A 25,608-nucleotide genomic window follows, 5' to 3' on the forward strand; every position below is an offset into this window, starting at 1 on the left:
AACCCGGACCATCTGCATTCCACACTTACACTTAACACCTTCTGCCACAGGATTAGTGACATGATATGCCCTATCTTAGTAGTTATTGTAAACTTCTCATTGTTAATCGTAGCGCAATGCCACTTACCATGTTTGTGCTATAGCCAATAGTATTAATTGAATGTGTCCAGTTTATGTTTGTGGCTGTCAGGTCCTGTCTGCAACCTGGGTCCATTCCTCCAATTTGTGCACTGCTGTGCTTCATGTTTCATGAAAACCAGGTGAGCAGAGTCAAACATATTTGTGCTAAGTGGCGCATCGCACAAACACTGGCCTCTAAAAAAAAAAATAAGGGAGGCTGTCCAGATTTTTGCAGAATGCCCAGATGGTTACATCATAGTTTTGGGCTGTTCCTTATAAAATGTGTGGTTTTCTGGAAAAATCACTAAAGATTCAAGTCAATACATAATGACATTCATTTCAGTTTCATACTTCATATCCTTCAGAAAATGCATGCTAACACAAATCCTATTATTCTACCTGTTTTCTAAGGTTATCAGAACTATATAGTAAATCTGTCCCTATTTTTGGCTCTTTGTCCCCCATTAGTTTAGTGTTTTTCAAGATATCTTGCACTAAAAGGTTGGATAGTATGGTACAATCTACATTCAGACAAGTTTTGCAGCCAGCAACAATGGTGCAAGCCGAGAAACTTGCTTACGCGTACCGCATATCATTAATATCCAAGGCATAATGCCATGAGATGCTGCAAGATAAGCAATATTGTATACTTGAAAATACTCCGTGTAGGCTCTGCACGAAACCTACACAGAGTTTATTGAATCCAGACCTACATTTTTTTGGAGGAGGAGCCAATTTTTTTTTTAAAATTACTCTCAAATCTCTAAAGTTTGAAGAGTTGAGTGTGTGATAAACCATATTATATTACAACTGCTGCACAACTATTTTGTCTTATAAATAGTGTAAAAGGAAAATTTCACTTGGTACCAAGTGAGAGCCCTGGTAAGTGAAGAAAGACTGAGGGTATCAATTAACATTTTATAAAAATAAAGTCCACAGTGTCAGCTTCTTTCCTAATTGTTAATGTGTGCCACATTTTATCCATCTGTCCCACATTGTGCAAGATAGTGTAGTATTTTGCATTTTGAAAATGGAAAGTTAACTAAGGCTGCAGTGTCTTTAATTCTCTTGCTTGCTGTTGTTATGGATAGTATGGTATTCATGATATTGCAAGCCTGCTTTTACCTGTACTGCTGGATTTGTTAATGCTGACTGGAATTGACTGTTTTTTTTTTTTTGTTTTTTTTTTATTTATTTTTAAGGGAAGGTGCATAGATTGCCCATCTTGCGACATGGACTTTTGAAACTTGAGTTGTTTCTCCTGGGAGTAGCTAATGGTTGAAGAACTGGGCATATGGTAATGCCAGTATAAAGTCACATTTTAACCATGCTGTGAGCTCCCTCCCTAGTTGTTTTGCCCATTTTTCCACCTTATGCTAGGTTTTGGAGAGGGAAAGTTGACTATGGCTGCAGTTTCTTTAATTTTTGGTGCTACAGAGTTATGGTAATGTTAAACCACACTAAACTGTCTAAGAACAAAGAAGCCTCAACTTAAGACTTTAAGGATATGATATGTAGTTTTAATTATTTCTGTCATTAAATCTGGACATTCTTAGTCTGCTGAGACTTGTTCACAGGCAGTTATAAAAATCATAACTGTATAATTTAAAATCCCTTGCATCCAAAAAAAGTATTCAAATCCTGAAATGGGTAATTGTGACTAGACATTACCTTTTCAGTTCTATCCCTACCTCTCAATTATTCCTATTTTTGCAGAATGTCCTGATTTTGCTTCTAATGTTTATCCTGTTCCTCATAACATTTTTGATTTTGTGGTAAATCAGAGGTTCTCCCATTCAATTCTCGGCGGAAGTGCCTTCTGTGTGGAGTTTGCATGTCCTCCCCATGGTCGAGTGACATCTAAAGACATGCAGATAGGTGTGTGAATGAACAGGTGTGCCTTCTTTGAAGGTTAGGCGTTGGGCTGGCAACTCAGCACCATAAAATCCACCACCAATCATTAGCAGACTGTAGTTCCGCTGTGGCGACCCCTAACCAGACATTCATAATTACAGTAATTTAGTAATGCCAGTTATTAAAGGTTTATACTAATTGTTCAAAACTGCATATTGATACAAAACTCATTTTACTATAAACGTTTTAAGTACATTAAAGAAATATTTAAAATTGTTCCTGATTTTAGCTCCCCTTTATTTTGGCTTTGTCTAGAATTCTTGACCAAATAAGATGAGAGGTATAGTGCTACCCCAAAGCATTCACATCTAAATTATTTCTGTTGGTATTATTTCAGCAAACCAGAACTAGAATACTTGGTGGTTTATGTTGCTGCATTTCCTTGGAACAGGTTTTGTGTTTATTTCTCAGTTAGAGGGTCTTCTGTGTGGCGACATGCGTGAATGGGCATTCCTTCGTTCAAGGTTGTGCGTTAGGCCCGGCAAGCCAGCATGTAAAAATCTACTGCCAATCATTAGCGAACCGGAGTTCCGCTGTGGCGACCCATAACCGGGAAAAGCCGAAAGACTTTTTTAATGCTGTTTTCCTTGGAGGGGGCTGGAAAAAATGAACATGTGAGCAGTCTTAACAGCTCAACAGGTAGCATACTTGTCTTTGGTGCAGAAGGCTATATATTCTATTCCCATCCCTGGTACTCAGATTCATCTCCTAATACTGACACTAAAGGGCAGCATAATGGGCGAGGAGGTGATGCACTCCTGGTTGTGCCTTCCTTCTGACGAGATGTGAAATTGAGGCCCTATCTGACTGAGTTGGTCATAACTCAAACAGATACAGATATAAAAGATCTCATGGCACTTATCAAAAAGTGTCCTGGCCAAATTTCTTCTTGTCATATGAATACCACCACCACTGGTCTCCCCTGAGTAGAGGCCATTGGCTTACCTGTGACTAACTAGGTTGACAAAAAATAAATAAATAAATTATTGTTACCACTACACCTCAGTTATTTCTTTACATCATTGTACTCTACTATTTTAATTCATCAGAATCATTAAAAGGTTAAGGTTATTAGGTTATTATATCTCAATGAACCTGCCACTATAAAGTGACTGGTAAATTTCTGCATAGGCTGATGCCTTAGTCTGTGGTGGGATTGCAGAAGGGGCAGAACTGTGAATTCTGCTCCAGCATTTGTTCTTCAGTACTTTTATAGTGGAATATATCTGTGTAAAGTTGCATTCCAATACCTTTTGGTTTACAATGCTTTTGTTTTTCTCCTGTTCTTTGAGGTTTGCCCCAGCCCCCACTGAGAAATTACGTTAAACATTTCTGAAGTTGTAATCATAGGATTTGAGCTCCAAGAGTGGCTTTATTTGATTGGATCCCTCTTTAGCAAGCCTGCTATATTTAATACAGAACTACATCCACACAAGGTCTTTTGTTCAAGATTCTGAGAGGTGTGGAAAACCTCAGATTGTGAGATACCAGCTTTTAATCAAAAGGTAAGAAAAAAAAAAGCTTTTAAGCTTTTATTTAAAATTTTCATAAAGATTTTAAGTTGCACTTATAGTGACCGTTTGATGATAATTTTTGTACTTCTCTGCTTTCTGCCCATGATATAGCCAAAAAGGTTATCTGTTTGCATTTTTTGTTTGTTCTGGGACCTAAGTCCTATAGTTTCAATTGCAGTTGTGGGAAGATTGTGAATTACTGCAAGATTTTAGCATTGCTTATATTGTTTATACATTATAGTCCATTTCTATTTCTATAAGTAAAATTGTCTTTTTGTATTTTGAACCCAGTCTGGGACCTCTGTCTTGTAGCTTTATTCACAGTTGTGACAGGACTGTGATCAACTGCCAGATTTGAGACTTATTTCATCATTTATTACAGGATTTTTCCATAAACAACATTACTGGTAAATTTCTGCATAGTCTGATGCCTTAGTCTGTGGTGGGATTACAGTAGTGTTAGTATTCTGAATTCTGCTCTAGGATTTGTGCTTCAGCTGTATATACCTGCTTAAAGTTGTATTCCAGTACCTTTCTGTTTACCTTGCAACTGGTTTCCCCCTGTTCTTTGAGTTTGCCCCGACCCCACTGTGACATTAAGCTAAAAGTTTCAGAAATTCTAACCATAGGACTAGAGTCCCAGTTAGATTTTTTTTCCCAATCCTCCCATCCTTATTTTGTTGTGGTTTTAAAAGGCTGTGTTTCTGGCTTCTGCCCCTTATGGTAATCTGAAATCCAAAGTCCCTCCCTCCCCTTTGTCATTGCTATTGTGTAACCTGTTTAAGCACTTCCTCACCAATTGTTTTCTATATATCCATAATACTAAACGCCCACCCAGAAAATCAGTATTGTACTCAAGTAAACATCCCTTACAACAAATTGTCCCTTGCTCAAATTATTAAAGCTCCCATCTGCTTAGCACCCTCACACACTCTGAGGGGATCCTGACTTAATCCTTCTCTATCTTTAATGGATACAAGATTTATTTTAATGTTTTGCTCTTCAGTTTACTGTTTAGAGTGCTATTGTTTTATTTTTGCTTTATTTGTTGATTCTTGGCTTTAAATCATTCTAAAGGCTCCTAATACTTGAAAGTGCCTTATTGGGGTAGTTTGTTTAAGCTGTTTTGCTGTAGCATTACACTCGCAAGCAATTGTTTTTGCTGTTTTTATATCAAGAAGTTAGCAGTGCCCTGTACAGAGACACAAACACCTAGAACGGAACTTTTATCTATGAAAGTACCCTTTGGAAGTAAAGCCTGTAATGTAGTGTGGTTAAAACATAGCCATTGTGAGGAAACAAGCTTAGAGCAGCTAGTTTACACATTAAACAGCACTATTCTAAAATCACACCACAATCTCACCCAGTCTAGTGCCAAACCCCAGAGACCACCCAATGACACCTTTGTATAACCCAGTCCATGACCTATAGTAGCCCACCAAAATACAGGCCTGGAAAACATTGATATGCAATTCCCAAGTGTTTTCTTAGCCAGCTTAAAAGATATGGGCATCCTGAGACAATGTAGCAATTCTCACATGTTCACAGGCAACCATTTAATCCTTAAAGAAACATATGTGAGAGAAGCATATACACAATTTCACTGGAGGCAAAATGTATGCATACAAACAAAGTAGAACATGCACACACAGGACATCCACCACACAGTGTCAACTACTCAGATAGACCAACTTATGCTAATGCACTAAAAAGCAATCTTCCCAAACCTCAGACACCCTAAGCCTATAAATGGCAATGCGCATCTTCAGAAATCTCTAAAGCACTCACCAAAAGCAACACCAAACACCTACATCCAGTGCAGCCCCAACAGCAAAGCCCATAAGGTAAGCAAATGCATTATCCAGGATTCTTGTCATAGTGGACTTCATTGTACAACATACAGATGTCCCACTCATCAGACTGAATAAGGAGAAGGTAATGACTATTTGCTTATCTGAGACCAGGATTCACCAAGTTATGCACACACTCAAGATACTACACCACAGGTACAAGCATGATTCTATCATAGCCCATGTGGAAGTTAATGACCTGAGACACTTTCCTGAGCTATATGAGGAGAGAAATTGTTGACCTCTCTAAATATGTGTCTAAGGCAGGTATGTGCCTTGCATTGAGCAACATTCTACTATCACCAAGGATGATGCCACAGTACAAACAAAGCATGAGTACCTTCAATAACTGGCTTAGTTTCTGGTGTCTTTGCATGGAGGATTCATATTTGTCAGCAAGGGAAGGCATAGTTAACAATCCATGTTGCTTTGTAACCAGTGACCTGTCAAATTATAGCATACTAGCACTTCATCCAAACTATAATCCTTTAGCATGAAAATTAGTAGGTTTTCTGGGTTGTGAACATTACCAGGATCTGTACGATTATGGCATTCACTGTTTTTTTTTTTTGTTTTTGTTTTTTTTAAGAAAATGGTCTTTCATTTTTAACAGGGGATTATGGGTGAGTTGCTACTATGTATCATGTATTATGGCATTTTGGTATTTTTCCCACATGACCTACTTGCCAGCTAGCTACGGTGTCCCTATTGTGCCCTGGCAATAAAAGGAACCTGGAGCTGCCACTGTTTTTGTCACAGAAAAAAATACAGTTTCATAGATTCACAGAGTCAGTTGCCAAATGAACAATCTACTGGCTTTCATGATGCATAGTTCCTACATACTATTACTGACAAATATTACATATATATATATTTATATATATATATATATATATATATATATATATATATATATATATATATATATATATATATATATATATATATATATATATATATATATATACACACACACACACATATATATATATATATATATATATATATATATATATATATATATATATATATATATATATATATATATATATGTATGCTTACATACATGTGTATATGTAGGTATATATATATATATATATATATATATATATATATATATATATATGTATATATACATATATATATATGTATGTAAAGTCTCTAGCACTGTGTTCCATGAATAGACTTTCAAATACAACTGGACTAGGTATTTCAATATAAGCCAGAGTACACCTCTAAGTAACCAATGAGAAGCATAATATAATGACAAATCCTGTAGCCTTTAAGAGCAGATTGGGTTTCCTAATATTAAGATTTTTCTAATGAAGAATCCTTGTACCTTTTCAAGTTCTTTTTTGTGGCTTGCTTGTAGGATACAACATGCAATAATGTATTCTGGAATGGATCAAACCTTGGCTATAGATGACTGTCACTGTTGAAATGACACCTCAACCTCAAGTGCAAAAATGGGAAAAGGGATTGTGAATAGATGGATGGATCTGATTAGTGAGGTATGAAGTATTACAGTCATCTCCTTGTAGTGACTAGACATTTCCTTTAGAATTAAAATATGTTTTCCTAGCTTTAATAGTTATGCACTGGTTTTAAATGTAAAATGTTGTCTACCATTCTCCATAAATCTTTGGCAATGGTTTCAGTTTGCATGATTTGATCATGTATTTTGTAATTATGAGTTATCACAGTTTTACCAAGTCTCATGATGCTGCATTTATTAAAATTAATGGTAAGACTATTTGTACTGCACCAGGTGTATATTTTTGTAGACCAGCTAGAAAAATATCAATATCTTTTACTGAAGTAATTATGTTACCCAGTTTGCAGTCAGTGGTCCAGTTTTGGTTATCCATAGCCCACTTTACTTTTCTGCATCCAAAAACCTGTAACTGCAGTAAAGAGTCATGTGGAAGATGACTGGTAACTCCTGTTGGGATAGACAGGTGCCCCCCTACCACAACCTGTTGCACCATGTTTGATAACCAGTGTTTTACACACTGAATGGTATATAAACTGACATTCACTGTTATTAATTTGTCCACTTTTCTATTACGCATAGTATAATGTCAAATCCTTAACAAGGTCACAGTCAGATGTATGCTCCATCAGACTTTCATCAGGTGCTGCTGTTACCTCTTCAAGAAGGCCACAAGATAAAAAAGGGCAACATATCTATTTAACAAAGTCATACTGTTCCATATCTTGCAGAAAAGTAGGTTCTATGTGCCATTTTGGATAAGCATCACTATGAATCTCTTCATGATTTATCATAAAAGACTGGTTAGGCTGATAGGTATAAAATTACTTGGGTGTAATGTGACCCTCCACCTTCTGTGATGTGGTACCAGTAGAGCCATTTGCCATGGGTTAGGGATATTCCCATGTGACATCATTTTATTTAACATGATTGCCAGAGCTTTTTAGTCAAGTTTCTTTTTATTCTGCGTAGGAAATGATTTTGTATGCTATGTGGCCCCAAGACATTTACATTTTCAGTTCTGCAGTTACATAAGAGCTGTCTTCCCTTCTGCTTATACCAGTCTGTCATATTTTTGGTTTATTGTGAACTTACTACACAATTCCAGAAGTACATTCACTATATACTGCATGATCACTTGACTGTTGATAGCATGTCATATTTACAAATTTTCTCTTTCAGTTTTCCAAAGTAATTATAGAATACCTTATTATTGCTTTTAACCTTTGAATCCAGGATGAGATCATATTTAAATCTGAAAAACTTTAGCTTCTATAATTTATTTAATGAAAACTTGTTTTTATGGATAAAGACATTTTTGAAAGCTGAGTAGAACCTCTTGCTTGATACTATATATGTTATTAATTGTATGCTTCCACCAAAGAGGCTTTTGTAAAATTCTCCTGGATATTTTTTACCTGGTAGTTTAATTTCTTCAAGTCTTTTGGTTTTCTAATACCATGAAGGGAATGAAGCCATTCCTATGTCAAAGTATGATTAAAGTTTGTCAAAAAATTGCTTTATTTCAATCTCTGATGTTAGCCAAAAGTGCCTTTCTCAGCACTCATAATGTGCCCATAATTGACTCCTTCTTCAATTCATATGGAGTTACATATATCAGTAGCATATCTAAATAAGACTGTAAATTCTTTTTATGAGACCCATTGTTCCTACTACTATTGGAACTGTCTGGATATATTTCTTCAACATTGACCTCATTTCTGCTTGCAAATTGTGGTATTTTATGAATTTTCATCTCTCTGTATGTTAGACACTGTAATCATTGGGTGTCTTCTTTTTGTCTTCTTTTCATGGACTACTGTATTTGTTTTTTTCGCATCAGTTTTTTGAACTGTTGTTAATGGGTGATCCCATGTGATGCAACTTCATCATTCTCTATAATGCCTTGTAGCTTTTGTTTCCAATGCTTCTCAGCTATTTATTTATTTATTATTTATTTATTTATTTGCTTTTGTTAACCAGGAAAGTCCACTGGGATGAAATGAGCCCATTTTCAGTGGAGGCCTGGGGAGAAAAGCTCCCCAAAAAAAAAAAACAATGTACATAATTAAGAGATTATTTAGTGAGTTAATAACAGCATTTAACAATATACAATATAATAATACAGGAGTCAGAAGTGACACAGTAACATAGACAATGTATAGCAACATTTTCTGGAAGACTCAGGTGCTTGGCAGGAATTTAATAGATCAGACAGATAATGATAATCTGCACTTACACAATTTTGTGATGTTTGTACAATCCTCAGTGCAACAATCTTGCCACATTACTATGCCTTTCAGTATAAGTACAAGTACAAGTTTTCTCTCTTTTTTTTTTTTTTTTCTTGTTAGAGACATGTCTTATTTCCAGCAAGGCCATATTTTTATATGGCCACAAGGGTCTGAAAAGATAAATGACAACTCTAAGAGTTATGCTCAAACAGCCGCTACTGAACAGTTACGGCCAGTTTCGACATCTTTACTGTCTACTACTAATACAGCTGTTGATTCCAGCACCTCGAACACTATTAATAATGCTTCTACAGCTGAGGCTGTGATTGTTAATTCTTGCTCTAATTTATTCCCTGTGATTGTGCATGATGCTTCTATTTATGATACTGGTGCTCGACCGAAGGATACCACCGGTTCTAAACATTCAGATACTGTTTTTTTAAACTCTCCTGCCCCTTTCAGACTTCCATCTACACTGGGCAGGGGGCGGAACCAGAGTTACTCACAGAAGAAATGGAAGTCCTCACTAGAGAACGACCAGACGGCAGATGAGAATGCATGCAAGAGACTAATTTGTTAGTCTATAATCTTTCTTCATTTCCACTGACTGATTTTCAAGTAAGTGTGCTAAATAAAGGTCTTAACTTTGTTCTGTCACTTTCGGTATCATTTGAAGACATTATACCAGACATTAAACATTTTTTACGGAACGTAGCTTTAAAACTGATGTTTGGTGAACAGCAGGGAGTACCTGCTACTTTGAAATGCCCAAGTTTGTTCATGCCACAAATGCATCCTATTTTGGAAACTTTTGCTAAAACTGTTGAGAGCGAATTACTTAAAATAGATGTTTCTAAAGGTACTTTCTATAATTTACCTCATAATGAATTTTTGGCGCTTAATGAATTGAAGGCCAGCACTGGGTTGCTTTTTCATCCTGCCGACAAAGGTGGGTTGATTGTTGTACTTGACTCTGCTTATTATAATTCAGTTATGCTATCTATGCTGAATGATTCAGCTACTTATGACTGTATAACCAGTATTGATTTGAAAAGAATTGTTAGTGGCATACATGAGAATCTTTATGTTCTGCTAATGGAAAATGTTATAGAAAAGAACATATATGATTTTATGTTGGTCACTGAACCTATAACACCGATTATACATGGCCTCCCTAAGGTCCACAAATCTCTTTATAACCCACCTTTCCTCCCAATAGCCTCAGGTAGAGGCTGGGCTATGGAATTTATTTCCATTTTCATTGAACACCATTTGAAAAAGCCCTTGGAAAAAACAAAAGCAGTACTTAGGGATACTGAACATTTTTAGGTACCTTGGGTGATTTTGCAAGGGAACATGGTATTTTTTCCGAACAAACTCTACTTGTTACCATGGATATCCAAACTTTATTTACCATTATACCACATGAAATGGGCATTACATATTTAAAGAATTTTCTTACTACTAATACTGATTATTCTTTAGAACTGATTGATTGTATTGGTGTTCTAATGGATTTGGTTTTACAGAATAATGTTTTTTTTTATTTAATGACATTCTTTTTAAGCAGAAGATGGGTGTTGTGATGGGGACTCCCTGCGCTAACAGTTATACTAACTTAGTGTTGGCAGAATGGGAGCGTGGGGTATTCCTCACTCAAAATCATTTTTCCACTCAGTTTTTATACCAGACATTTTGTGGATGATATTTTTATTTTGTGAGATGGCCTATGAGTTGACTTGTTGAATTTTGTTCATTATTTGGAGACTTCTAGGAATTGTTTTAAATTTGCTTTGCATTACTCAAGTATCACTATAGATTTTCTGGATGTAAGGATTAAATTGGTTAATGGTGTCATTAATAGCTCTCTTTTTAAAAAACCTTGCAGGAAAAATGCATTTCTACAATTTAATAGTATGCACCCTAGGCACATATTTAATAGGTTCATAGGTTGGTACTAGGCTATCGGCCCCAGGGCCTATACAAGCCAAGCCATAACAATTCCCTGGCTATTTCTTCCCACACTATTTACTTCCCTGAACCCCTAATAATATCACCAAGAGTCAATACCTTAGAATGTCACTTTTACATACTGATGACACTGAATTTTATGAAGCTATGGATGTTTTAAATAATGATTTTTTTTTGGCTAGAGGCTATAGGCAGCATGATTTGGATGTCAATTATAATAATGTAGTATCTTTGAGGTCTAGTAGAGGCAAACCTTTTTTCAGTCGCCCTAATTTGCCTAAGCAATCTTTGGATAATAACTTGACTAATCATAAGACCAACCTTTCTTTGACTTATGGTAAAAATTTGCAACAGGTTTGCCATACAGTTAATAAGCTATGGCCCATATTACCTTCAGATGACAAGATTAGATCTATAGTGGGTGATAAGCCTAGTTATGTCTTTAAAAATAATTTATCTCTTAAAAGACAGCTTTGTTATAGATCTACATTTAAACCCACTGTTTGTTCTGGGCGCAAGGGCACTTTTCCATGTAGAAGTTGCAAGGCTTGTTGCTATATTTCAACTAGGATTGATTTTCAGCACCCGGTTCATGACATTTTATTTAAACTTAATTTTATGCTGATTGTAAGTCACATGGTTTGGTATATCTGGCTAGATGTAAACATTGTACCTCATTTTATGTGGGGAAAACTATCAGAATGCTTAAGGAACGTATTCTCCAACATATAGGTGACATTAGATGCAATAATATGCTCAAGTGCCCTAGCCAAGCATGTTTTTAATTTTCCTGGACATGACTTTGATTTTATTGTGCTGCAAATAGTGTGTTTAAATAAAAGATTTTAATAATAGGTTAGAGACTATAGAAACTAAATGGATTATTAAGCTACAGGCTGACAAGCAGCCTGGTCTTAATGCATCTGTGCCTTTCAAACCAGCTCTTAAAAAACATAATATACATCAATAATTGATTTTATGTGATGATTGGTTAATTGTTTAACACATTGCATTATTTAAAGGCCTTGTTTTAATGTTTTATTTTATGGATCTGATGAAGCACACTATGTGTGAAAGCACTTATCTACTATATTAAAGATTTTCCAGTCTTCAGCCTGGTGGATGCCTGATTTTTTTTTTGCATGTTTATAGTTTATTTCTTATTGGACTACCTTTGGTTTTTCTCAGATACATTTTTTCTAATTGTATAATTACTCTTAGACTACAGATGATGGTAAAACCAGCTGTGTTAATTACAGAGGTTAAAACATGGTTGCTTTTAGTGATTTTTGCATTCTGGAATTTAATAAGGAAATACTTATGCCTTGTAGAGGACATTGACAACATACAGAATACATGTTCGGTGCCTATATGCCCTTTGGAGACAGAGGTGAAATTCATCATATGTAAAGCACTCTGGGTATTGCACATCTCACTGCAGACCAACAAACACTGGCTCCCCTATCTATGATATTATGCCTTTCATCACTGACTGGATGCGAAAATGTCATAATATCTACTTGCCACATAAGGAGAAGGGAGGATTTCTCCAAGCAGATATGTTTTCCTATACTTGCACGAATGTCAGATAACCCCACCATATCCTGTTGAATACCCAAGACAGACACCTTCTTAAATTGTTCACTTCAGTCTGAAGAATGACCATTTCATAATTACTCTTAATCCTTTTAGCCTAGCTGAAATTTGCTTAAATTTATCCATGGACAGGTATTAGATTGTTAGAGACAAAGTTTAGTGTGATATTTATCTATTTCATGCACAAGGGAGTTCCCCTTCAAAAGGGTATTATTGAGATTGTCAGGTCAAAATATCTACATTATAAACCTTTCAGACTAGGCATGTTCAGTGTTACTCCAAAGTATTTGTTTATTATGGATCCTCTTGACTGCCATAGGACGGTAAGTCGATTTTGTTTACTGTGGTCATTGATAGGTCTACACAATATACTGTCTGTATGAGGTTCTGTTTTTTTGAGCTTATGACTTATGGCTTCTTGAGTTACAGATGATGCTTTTGTGGGTGTAGTCTTCATAACCACTGCATATACAGAGATAGGTGTGTGTGTGTGTGTGTGTGTGTGTGTGTGTGTGTGTGTGTGTGTGTGTGTGTGTGCGTGCGTGCGTGCGTGTGTGTGCGCGCGCGCGTGTGTGCGCGCGTGTGTGTGCATGCATGTGTGTGTGTGTTTGTCTGTCTGTCTGTCTGTCTGTGCTCTCAGCCTGGAGCTGTTTGCTGAAAGTTCAGCCTCAGTACATTAGAAACACTTTCAGGTTTCCAAGGTCATATAAAAATGTCTGTTTCTGCTGTGTGTCATGCAATAATTCTTTTGCTGAAAACACCTAAAAAAAAAAAAAAAAAGAAAAAAAAAACAAGTTGTCATTTTAATATAAATTGCTAGCTCATAAGCAACTGTGCTGATAATATGCCTACAGATTATAACAGTGTACTCTGTATTCAAGAAGTGGTTAAGTAGCTATCAGTTGTTTCTGAATATTCACTTTTCTTTAAAATACTTTTCAAGCTTCAGCCATCTTTTCAATCTGTTTGCTGGATTCTGGATATCTTAGACTGTCTTGGTGCATATCTCTCAACTTCTAAGAGCAAGAAATCTGGGCAAAGTCATAAATAATGGGGGAACAAAGACCCAAAAATAGGGACACTTTTTAAATATTGCTCTTACTAACGTAGAAATTCGACAGAATACCAGGTTTTGCATTAGTATGAATTTTCTGAAGAGTATGACATCTGAAACTCAAATTCCTGTCATTATTTTTCTGTTTTGCCAATGATTTGCACAAAAAACACAATTTTATATGAAACAGACCACAAATATGAGGCAGAAATATGCACATTCTGCAAAAATCTGCACAGTTGAGAGGTATGTCTTGATGTGATATTTGTGAATTTCAATTGCTTTGAAAAATCCTGGAAACTCTAACTAGCAAACTGGGGAACTTTCTCAGATAAGTTTTATTCTGGAATTCTATGTCCTGAAAATATAGATTTTAGAACAGAAGTCAAGTATTCACTGTTAGCACATTTCAGATGCACTACTTCTATGGAATTTTTAAGCAGTAATCCATGACTATTAGGTGTGGTTTGATCACAAGGGTGAAGCTCAAGTGATTAAACAAAACCAACTGCTGGTAAACCCCGATATCCCCTCATGCAAGAGTGGATTATTGCTATTATACAATTATATTATTTAAGAAAGAAATGACTTAACTTTCTTAAATAAAGTGTTTGTATAAGGGCACTTCAGTCTTCATCCGCATTCTCTTCCCAAGACTGATGTACTATGCATATGTATGGGAATTACATTCCCAAGCTTGCACAGCACATCAGAGCAGTACATGAGAAGTGATGGAGAAAACGGAATCTCTGTTGCTCTTTATTTTTTTAACAATTAAAAAAACATGTTTTACAAGGAATAGCACAAAAATATGAGGAAAGTCAGACAGGGTTTTGTTTTGCAGAACTCATCTGATTTTTCTTACATTTTGCTCTGTGCCTCAGAGTACACCAATAGAAAGTCTGGCTGCTTAATGGTATATGCTTGATTTACAATGGGCACGTTGGTTCGACTGTCCAGTCAGGATCATTTTTGAAAAACAATGAGCCTTTATCATATAATGAATAATTGCCTTGTATAACTAAAACTCTACATTTCTATATTGGAATAAAACCTATTCCTGTTTTCAGGCAAGGCAAGAACATCATGTGGTATAAGTCCTTCCTTCTGGTTCTGATTCATAAACATACCATATGTTTCATCATTTTATATTAAATGTTATGTCTGCATTTGTTTTGACCAGCATAAACAAGTGCAGCAGCAGGGTATTAATGTGTAGGATAAAAGAATGCCAAAGTGTGACTCATTTATCATTATCAATGTATTTTCATGCAGTTGAGAAGGAATGGCCACATTATTATCCTTACATGTTAGTCTTTGAAAATATGGCAGATGCTCTCAAAATGGGAAATATGATTTAATGAAGGATATAGATTCATATCAGGTGGCCATCCTGTCTTAGTAACTGAAACTCTAAGTCCTGTAGTTTCTTGGCTGCCATTGGTAACTACAAGGCAATTGAAGCACTTCCAAATATTTTTCCAGTAGTCTAGTCATATTTATTTACATACACCCTTTTCAAAGTATGAACAATACATATGAGTTTCCATGTTTTGTGTTGTAAACTCAAAATTTAGTTATAGATAATATCCTCTGTGCACATGGTAGAACTTTATGTAAGGACTCTCCAATGAAATTTTAAAGGGAGTTGTGGTCTGATTACAGTGCAATGCCAGAAATATGACCCTGTGATATATGGCAGCCAAAGATTATAGTTAGCATTTCCTTCTACATTTGAGTCAATATGCCTGATTGTTGTATATTAAAGCTATAGTTCTATCCTTTTTTAACAAAGTGCACCTAGCCCTTGCTTACTAACATCAGCTTGCAATATTTTATGCAGATGTATGTCATTATAGTTGAGAGGTGGCATTACAGATATTAGACTTTTCTGCAACAAGTTAGTATTTTAATTATTATACTTTTCAGCAGCACAACACTCTTTTCTTCATCTGCTAATCAACACCAAACTGTAGCACACTACAGCAGTTTTTTTATTTAATGGGATGTCTGACAAATTAGGAATTAAATTAGGCTGACATTGTACTATGCCTAAGAATTTCATGATGATCTGTCAATAGATCTCTGCATTTTCACAATAACTTTAAACTTAACAGTAAGCAGCTGAACACCATTTTCAGTCAAAAGATGCAGTTCACAGAAGTAAAACATGTGCTTTTAACTGCAAAGAGTTTCAAACACTATGATCTTTTTCTTTCCAACAATATTATCCTACTTTTATCCTACTTTGTAATATCCCTGACAAAATATCATCCATTATATTAATTACATAATCTAGCCTTTTGACTATAATTCCTACTGCCCTCTATAACTTCAGAAGCTGATACAACCCCAAAAGGTAAACATTAGAATTTATAATGACCTTAACTGTATGTTGAAAGTAAAAAGTTTGACACTGGGTCATCCAACTTGGACTGCCAAAACCCTTTGGAATGCATCAAGAATGGTAAAGAATTTAACATTTAGAATAGTTTTTACTATTTCTTCAGTAGTTTGAAGTGGATAATTTTTCCTCTGGGATCAGTCTGTTAAGGTCATTTGGATCAATCCTGATCTTGTCCTATTTCATGACTGTCAACATGTTGTTAGTCTACTTATGTGGTTCTGTCTGTTCAACTCCATGTTGTGTAGCATGTGTTCTAGTCTTCCTTTAGAATCAATGGTACTCTTCTAGAAAAAGGATTTAAAGGAACTGCCCATCTGAAGTTATTACATGATAATCAACTTGCAGAAATCATAAGCCTACAAAATGATCAGCAAGCTCTTCAGAATATAATCTGTGTTCTGTATGACATACAATCAGTATATTGTTTAGGGTATTGTCAGTATTCTGCATCATATGCCACACACCCTGTCTCTTCTACTTCTGTAATTCTAATGTATTGCTTATCACAGATATTGTCTTATTGCATTTGCTTTCCATGGAAGGTTGTTTGCCAGTAAAATCATATTTTTGTGAATGAGGTGTTTTAGTTTCAGCACTAGAATGTTTGTGTATTGTATTAGTCCCAGAAGTGTTCCGTTATGCTAATTGTCCCTGCATCTTTTTGCTCACCGTCTCACAGGCTACCTCAGAGTTCCTCCAGAATCAACAAATTAACTACTCTGTTAGCCACATTTTTATCACATTAAGCTGCAGAAATCTTGTCATTTTGTATCAGAACTGCATGAATTCAATACACCATGGTAAGTGTTATACAAACATTTTGTCCAGAATATATGTCTGTTACAACTGAACTTATAATAATACTATTTATTTGTTTATTTACTTGCTTACTTACTTGTTTACAAATATGCACACTCATTCTAGTAATCAAGGAATGCAATGATATTGCATGACATATGCATTGCATTTGCTAAGTATATTTAGGTAGCATCAACAGACATTTCCTATTTAGACTTTCTTTGTTTCATACATTAATGAATTATTGTTGTACCTGTTTATACTTCTTACCCACTCTGGAAAAAAATGTTATTACCTATGTCTGAATATGATTGTTTGTTTTCATAAAGATGCCATAGAGGTATAAAATGAAAGAGAAAGAAGAAAAAATCTATATTTTTAAAGTAGACATGCAGCAAGCCTTGGAAACTGTAGCTGCTCTTGTACATATTTGCCTGCCATGTCTAAACTATATTACCCTATTTTGGTAAGTCTTCCTTAAGAGCTAAGTTTATAAACAGGATGCCCACATTTAAATTGTGAATTCTGAGAGAAATTAAAGAAATAAAATGATTTACTAACTCCAGATGTGAAACTTGGCAAAAGAAGCAGTGTTGACTAAATAACCTCTACTTTAATCATTTTATCCATGATGCCCCTTGAATATTTTACAAATTCTGGAAATATTTAAATGTCAAAATGCAACTATTTGGAGTTCACTTAGTATTGACTTACTTCTGAAGATTGCATTAGACTTTCTGGTTTAAGAGCTCATGTCTGAAGCAAATTTGCTGGTGAGTTTTCTACAACCGCTAAATGCTTTTAAAAAGATATATTCTTATTGAGTCAATTACTGGTAGCATCAGGATCAAATAGTTGATAACTAGTGTTTTTCTAATTGGTATCTGTTTGCTCAAACCTTTTATTATGTTTGGTACTATGCAATAGTTTACCTGCTTATACATTGCTCAATTTATTTAAGTAAAAAAGTGAATTATTCAAATTCACTGCTTGTGGATGATGATTGATTTATTAGAGTAAGGGTGTGTGCAGATTTGGTGACTAAACATTAGCTCTAGGTGATTTGTTTACATTGATCTGATGCCCCAAATCCATGAAAAAATTCCCAAACAGGAGATGATGACACTGATGCAAAATTGTTGCCATCTACTTTTCTAAAAGTGAATATAGTTATGAAGCAATTATATTATGGTTGGTTTATTTTTTAAAGTGCACATTAGTTATGCTGTTGATATGTTAGACTGGTCTAGCTGCTGACAGCATGTCACTGTAAAGACAGGAAAATGGGTACTGGACGTTGAAAGATATCAGTCCCTTCTGTGAGACACTTTGTAGGTGTGTGTGTGTGTGTGGGGGGTGTCTGCAAATTATTTTGACCACGTTCCATCACTGTTGCTAAGATAGCACTGGAAGCCATTGAACTTGAGAAATCCTAGGAAGCCAGTGAAAATAACTATTCTGCAGCTTTTCAGTGCAAAGCTTACTTGGGTATGGTAAGTGCTGATCATAATGTGAGGCAGTAATATGTATTTGCAGTACACTCTTAAGGCAAACTTCCTTACATATTTATTGGCAGTTAGCAGTACAGCTCATGATACCATATCACCTGCCACTACAAGCTCTGTAAATGTTATAGCTCTCATTAAACACTTTACAATATGTCTTTTCATGTCTGCAGTCACAATGTTTGCATTGGTACAGTTTTTTCCTGCTCGTTTGTTATAAAGCACCATCTCAGTTACTATGTACTTGCTTGCTGTTTTACTTTTATTATATTTAATCAATTTACATTTAATTGTCACTGCATTCTCATTTGTGTACCTTATTTTGCACATTTTCAACAAGACTTCATAGTTTTAATTATAATCTAGAACGTGTGCTTGTTCTTCATTATTTTCTGCAATGTTAAATTTGCTTCTAACAAAAGTCTGGACATTAAATGATCATTTATGATTCCACATACAATACTGTCTCTAATAAGTGAATCAACTAAGTCACTGTCAAGTGCTCTGTGTTTAAGATCAGTCTTGTAAATATCTATTATTTCCAAAGCCCTTTGATTTTTAATGAAAAATAAGTTATTGGTACATGGTAAATTATTTGTTGTCTTACAGTATGCCTGGAATCTTGTCTCTCTCTCACTCTGTACAAGTATTTTTTTAATACTTCGGTTGTTTTTGTACATGCTACATGAAGGGACACTGCACATTGTATGTTTATGTTTTTTCTTACAAGTGTGCTCATAGTGAGAAACAGGTCAGCATATTAAATCCATGATTTACAGTTTTCAGAGACATTCCTTTGCAGTTTCAGAGATGTTGGTGAAAATAGTGTCATCATTTCACAAATAAAATTTAAAGAAATTAAAATGCTTCAATGTTTCGCTGGAGGGTGAAAGTGTAAAAATTACAAGAACAATATGTAAATGTTACTGTGGGAATTTAAAACTGCTTTAGCAAAAAAGCTTAAAAATAAGAAAGACAAGACTTATGGCATATTACGAGTGCCGACAGATTGCTCAAGAGTTACAGCTGATTGTTTTTTGTTTGTTTGTTTGCTTATTTATCACACACATGATATAAGCCCAAATACAAAGCATGTGGCAACACAGAAATATAGTACATCCAAAAAAGAGCAAGTTGCCAAAGCAGATTCCAGTGTAAAAACATAATTCTGACACCATGACATACAGCAACTCTTAGTGTCTTTTTGTCTGACACCATGCTACTTATGTATATTGATATTAAGAATTTACAGTGTCAAGATAGCTGCAGGGAAAAAAAGAGAGAGAAACACACACACACACACACACACACACACACACACACACACACACACACACACACACACACACACACACCAGAGCTGCTTACAGTTTAAGACTCTATTAAAAAATGACTTCACCCCATCATGTCACATGAGGCACTACTTTTTTAACTAAGACTTCCTAGAAATGATGTTCAAGACTTACCTGAAAAGTGATATTAAAACTGATATTATCCCATCAGGTCATGTGACATACTCCTTTTCTTAACTAAAGTTTCTTAGAGATGTATTACTCCAATAATACAGCTCCATGTATAATATTCAAATTTCCTTTTAGGTGTACACAGCTATCAACAAAAATCATACATGAATAGTTTTGTTTTCAGTGCTATCTTCAGCAAGTAAAGCACCAAAGAACACAAAAGCCACATCTTTTTGTGTAATAACCATTCATTTCACTGCTTCAGTACTAGTCACCTTACAGATTATATCTTATCATAATCTCAACTGTCCAGAATATTGAAGAGCACCTTTTATTTGACCACATATTTTTGTCCTGTCCCTCATACAATTTTTGATTTTCTGGTAAATTCCTGAGGATTATAGTCAGTCCATAATGCCAAACATTAGAGTTTCAAACATCTTATTGTTCAAAAATGCATGATGATGCAAACCAGTTATTCTATTAACTTTTTAAGTGTACTAGAGTACTATTTAAAAATTGTCCCTGATTCTGGGCCTCTGACACCACTTGTTATGTTTGGCTTTATACAGAATTCTTCAGCAAAGAAGCTGATAGTTATAATTACTCCATTTTAAAAATATTTCCTTCTCCCCTCCCTTTCAGCATCATATATTTCTGTAACAACGAGACTTGGAAAACATATATATAGTTATAAATAGGAGCATGATTTCTGCTTTTGCCAGATACAAATACTCAGTATGGCTGTGTGAAGAGGTAGAAAATGCCATTTGATTTGTAGAAAAGAGCTGGTGTCATATCCATTAGTACTCAAGCCCTACCGTACTGCTCAATTCCAGTATAACACTTACTTAATGCAATTTTTTTTTAAACTTGTAAACTAATTTTAGAATAAAATAATGATAACACAACAGCTGGAATGTAAGCCCAAATGATTTACTATAACCCTCATTTAAGAAAAGGACTAATCATTGAAGAGTCAATTAACTTAGATAATTGATTAGTGACTGCTGATGTGAGAAGCCAAATGTGCTATCAAGATGTTTACTTTCTCTGAAATCACAGACAGACATCAGCTGCCAGGCTCTGCTGCTTATCCACTCCACCTGCACTGAGCTAGTAGCTGACATCCTCCACTGCTGTAAATAATCCTGTGTGTGTGTGCTTGTGTGATCTGAACAATACACCTTTATTTATTTGATAGTAGTTTACTGGGAATGTCCGACTGGGATAATGCTATCTTTTCAGTGGAGGCCTGGGGAGAAAAGCTCCACATTGAAATAATATTGTTATATTTAAATAAAGTTCTTACAAAGTGTCAGTACAGAAGAAATTGTATTAATTAAGTAAAAAAGCCAGCTTTAGCTCATGCAGTGTGAATCTCTCTATACTTAGTGCACATGTTTAGACAGCTATAACAAGATGAAAAAGAACATTGTCAATAGATAAAGTTTTCACAAGTTGCAGTTCATAGAGATGACATTAAACACAGAGTACACTCTTTGGGTCAGAGATGACTAGATAATATAGCCTAGGCAAAAATACTTTTGATCTTTGATTAAGAAATAGATTTTATCAACACCTTCTCTCTGAACATAGGCAAAGTATGCTGCTGATAGAAGGAGTGAGAGGTTATTTAAGCCTGGGGTAGTGCAGGGGCAGAGTCAGGTGGCAAAGCCACCTTGACATCAGGAAGGTTAATATGTACTGTTCAACAGCCACTTTCCATTAGCAGTAGTTTATGAGTAGCATGTCCTTCCTTAAGGCAATAACAGAGAAGCAGTGGTCCTGATCAAAACAGGGCCTCTACTAACTGTCTTTATGGATTTTCTTTTTTGAGAATGTTGTTATATATTGCTTTCTTAATGATGAAAAAGTCTACCGTGGATGGGAGTTTTCTAATTGAAAGCCTATGTCTTAATATACAATTAATTTTTTCCCACCTAATAAAGAGAGAGGATCTTTATACACACACACACACACACACACATATATATATATATATATATATATATATATATATATATATATATATGTGTATATATATATATATATATATATATATATATATATATATATATATATACGTGGGTCTATGTTGATTACATGAAAGACCACTTACCCGAATTCCATTTGGCAGAGATGACTTCAATAAAAGCTGACAATTCCGAAACCACGGAGCACCGAACGTCTTTCACCGGGACACAAACCACCTGGCCACCAGGGTAAAATAAGAAAATGCACAAAAATTAAATCAACCCAAGTGGGGGGCTTCAACACCCACACCCCTTATGTGTGGGGCTGTGCCCCCACACCCCCTAGCTAAATATACCAACTCTGAGATTGCACTACCTGGGGGAAAAGGGAAAAGTTCACCCTGATGGACAAGTGGTTCGTTTCTCAGTGAAAGACTTTTGGTGCTCCGTGGTAGACCCATATATATGATAACTGTATGAGTGGGTTTGTCCTAGACATGACAGTTACAGTTAAGTCATTTATGTGTGTGTGTGTGTGTGTGTCTGTGTGTGTGTGTGTGTGTGTGTGTGTGTGTGTGTGTGTGTGTGTGTGTGTGTGTGTGTGTGTGTGTGTGTGTGTGTGTAGGCCTGTACTTTAAATTCCTCTGTACAATGGTCATATTCATATGTTAATTTTCTTATCATTGCAAGGATTGTTATGGACTGTAGCCTTAGCATGATGGCCATCATTTTAAGTATGATAGAGGAAGTAAATTCAGTCTATAGGATGTCTTCAACAAGGAAATAATCAAGTAATTAGAGCCACAAAGGGAAGGTAGCTCAAAACTGTTCAGTAAATAATATAAAACTATATTTATCTAGATGTTGTATGTACATTTCAAGTAAAATTTGCCTTCCCTAGCACACATCGATCTGCAATATCCCTATAATGAAGCTGCATTTTACATTAGCCATATAAACCTTTTCTATTATTTCTGCTAACTTCTCAAATCATACATACACATATACATTACGAAATGCATGTTTAAATCAATAACATAATAAGATTTTCAAAGCCTATATGTAGTTCTTATGCTGAATATTTTCAGACCAACATTGTTTGGATATGGAAGAAAATCAGAACACTCAGTATAAACCCACATGGACTCACAAAATCATCTATAAACCATTGACTGCCCAGCTCTTGCTCCCCTTCTGACTCCTTAACAACCCAATAGGCATCTCAGATCAGAAAATTAGTCTCTTGTCCAAGTTGACAGGCCAAAGATCTGAGCTGGTCAGTATCTATGCTCTTTTACCATTGCTAAACTCTGGAATGCACTTCCATCCCCTCTGCAAACTATCAGTAGTGCCTCTGTAGCCAGAAGGTCTTTCCACCAAAATCTTTCTTCTCAAGGGCTCTGCTCATGCACCATCTCCAAATCCTGTATAACCTGACTACCTTCTCCAACACTAACCATTCCCCGTACACATCTAATGTATGCATCCTCGCCTCTATGAAAAACAGCCTCTAGCATATTTTATTACATTTGACTACGCTACTAAAACACATTGTTACCAACCATTATTCTCCTTGTACTTTGTTACAACTTGTAAATCCCTCCTAGGTGACTTAGCATGTTTTTTTTCATTTTTCTTCATACTTGGTATATCCATGTTTTATCTAATTTGCCTACTATCTTTTGTATTTTGTCTGTGGAGCCCCTGGAGCTTTTCTCCCCAGGCCTTTAACAAACTTCCATTATCTTGCATTTTATTATTCCTTATGTTATTATCTTGCATTTTTATCCTGCATTTTACTATCTTGTATTTTATTATCTTGTATTTAATTTGTGGAGCTTTTCTCCCCAAGCCTCCACTGAAAATGGACTCATTTCAGCCCACTGGACTTTCCTGGTCAACAAATGTAAATAAAAAAATAAATGAAATAAAATGTAGGGCATGAAGACACTGTATAGTAGGCAGCCCAGGTAATAAACAGCAATAACCATTCGCTTACTAACCCTCTTCTCAGACTGTTTAAGCTAAGCCTTGCTACAGGTTATGTCCCCGAATCTTGGCACACTGCTGTAGTGAGGCCCTTCCATGAAGGTGGCCCCATCACAGACCCCAGGAACTGTAGACCTATTGGCCATGCAAGTCATGGAGTGCATCATCACTGCATTCATAAATCATGACATCAGTAATCTGACTATGCTTCACCCACTGCAATTAAACTTTATAAATGGCAAGTCCTGCCTACTCAATTTTGTCAGCTTTTTTGAGAAGATCATTCAGGTACCTGACAGTGTTTACACTATCCATGCTGCCTACCTCAGTCTAGCCAGGGTATTTGACACCATACCAAATTGTTTATAATCAATCCATGTGTGGTGAGATGGATAGCCAACTGGCTTATGAATAGAATGCACATTGTTTGAGTGGGTGACATTTTCTAAGACAGAGAGATGGTAACCAGTGATGTTCCCCAGGAATCTGTACTGGAGCCCCCTTCTATTTGGCATCTGTTTTTCAGACCTCCAAACTGATGAGTGATCTCTGGTTTGCAAAGTCTGCTGACATCTGCAAGCTAGATGTGGTTGTCAAATAGACTTTATACATGTATGTCTGTGATATGTGTGTGTGTGTGTGTGTGTGTGTGTGTGTGTGTGTGTGTGTGTGTGTGTGTGTGTGTGTGTGTGTGTGTGTATATATATATATATATATATATATATACACACATATATATATATATATATATATATATATATATTTCAAAACCAGCTAACTAAAGTCAATTCCTTGTGCCAAGAAATGAATCACCATCCCCTTAGGGAAGCAAAAATTTTCAGCATACTACTGCACTGAAAACATCCCATTACCGTACAAACCAGTGCTCAGAGATCTGGGCAGTTGAGTTAATAGTTCCCTCTCCTTTGACCATTATATGGTGATTGCAGTTAGGCAACCCTACTACAATTTGCAAATAACTGCCCAATGCATTGTTCACCTATATTCTTCCCTAGGCAGACTTATTATAGAATACAATGCACCCTTTGGCATGCATCTGGCCAAGCATATTAAAATTTTTTGAAAAAAATAAAGAAATTCCTAACAAAAATAATTTCTGGTCTTAAAAAAACTGTAGCTACCAGCAGAGAATAGAAGCCTTGCCCTTGTATTCAGTGTTCTACATGTTCCCGAGGGAAGACCTGTGCCTAGTTTACTGTACTCTTAGGGATAAAGTTCCTCACAACTTCCTTTTCTATGACAAATAAACTGTGCAGCCAAGACTAGAACCAGAGATCTTGACCTTCATCAAGGAATAAATAAAACTATTTGCAGAGATGAATTCATCACCCAGCACCTCTCCTTGCTCTAGAACGGACTCCCCCTGCATATCAAGTCAATGGACAGCTTGATGGTTGCCCTTAAATTTGCCTCTGAACTTACAGGTGCTAAAATCCTTGCAAGGTAGAGCCTGAGGATGGGTGTTGATAGGGAGTGCTTGGCTTATGGCTACACATTGTATATTCTATGTTCCTGTGCAAATAATATAATACAATCTAGAATTATGTAGTACAGCAGTATTATATTATATTATATTATATTATATTATATTATATTATATTATATTATATTATACTATACTATATTATATTATATTATATTATATTATATTATATTATATTATATTATATTATATTATATTATCTCAGCCATTCTCTGATTACT

Source organism: Protopterus annectens, chromosome 12.part0 (genome assembly GCF_019279795.1).
Source record: "Protopterus annectens isolate FY-2018-M chromosome 12.part0, PAN1.0, whole genome shotgun sequence".
NCBI classification, from domain to species: Eukaryota; Metazoa; Chordata; order Ceratodontiformes; family Protopteridae; genus Protopterus; species Protopterus annectens.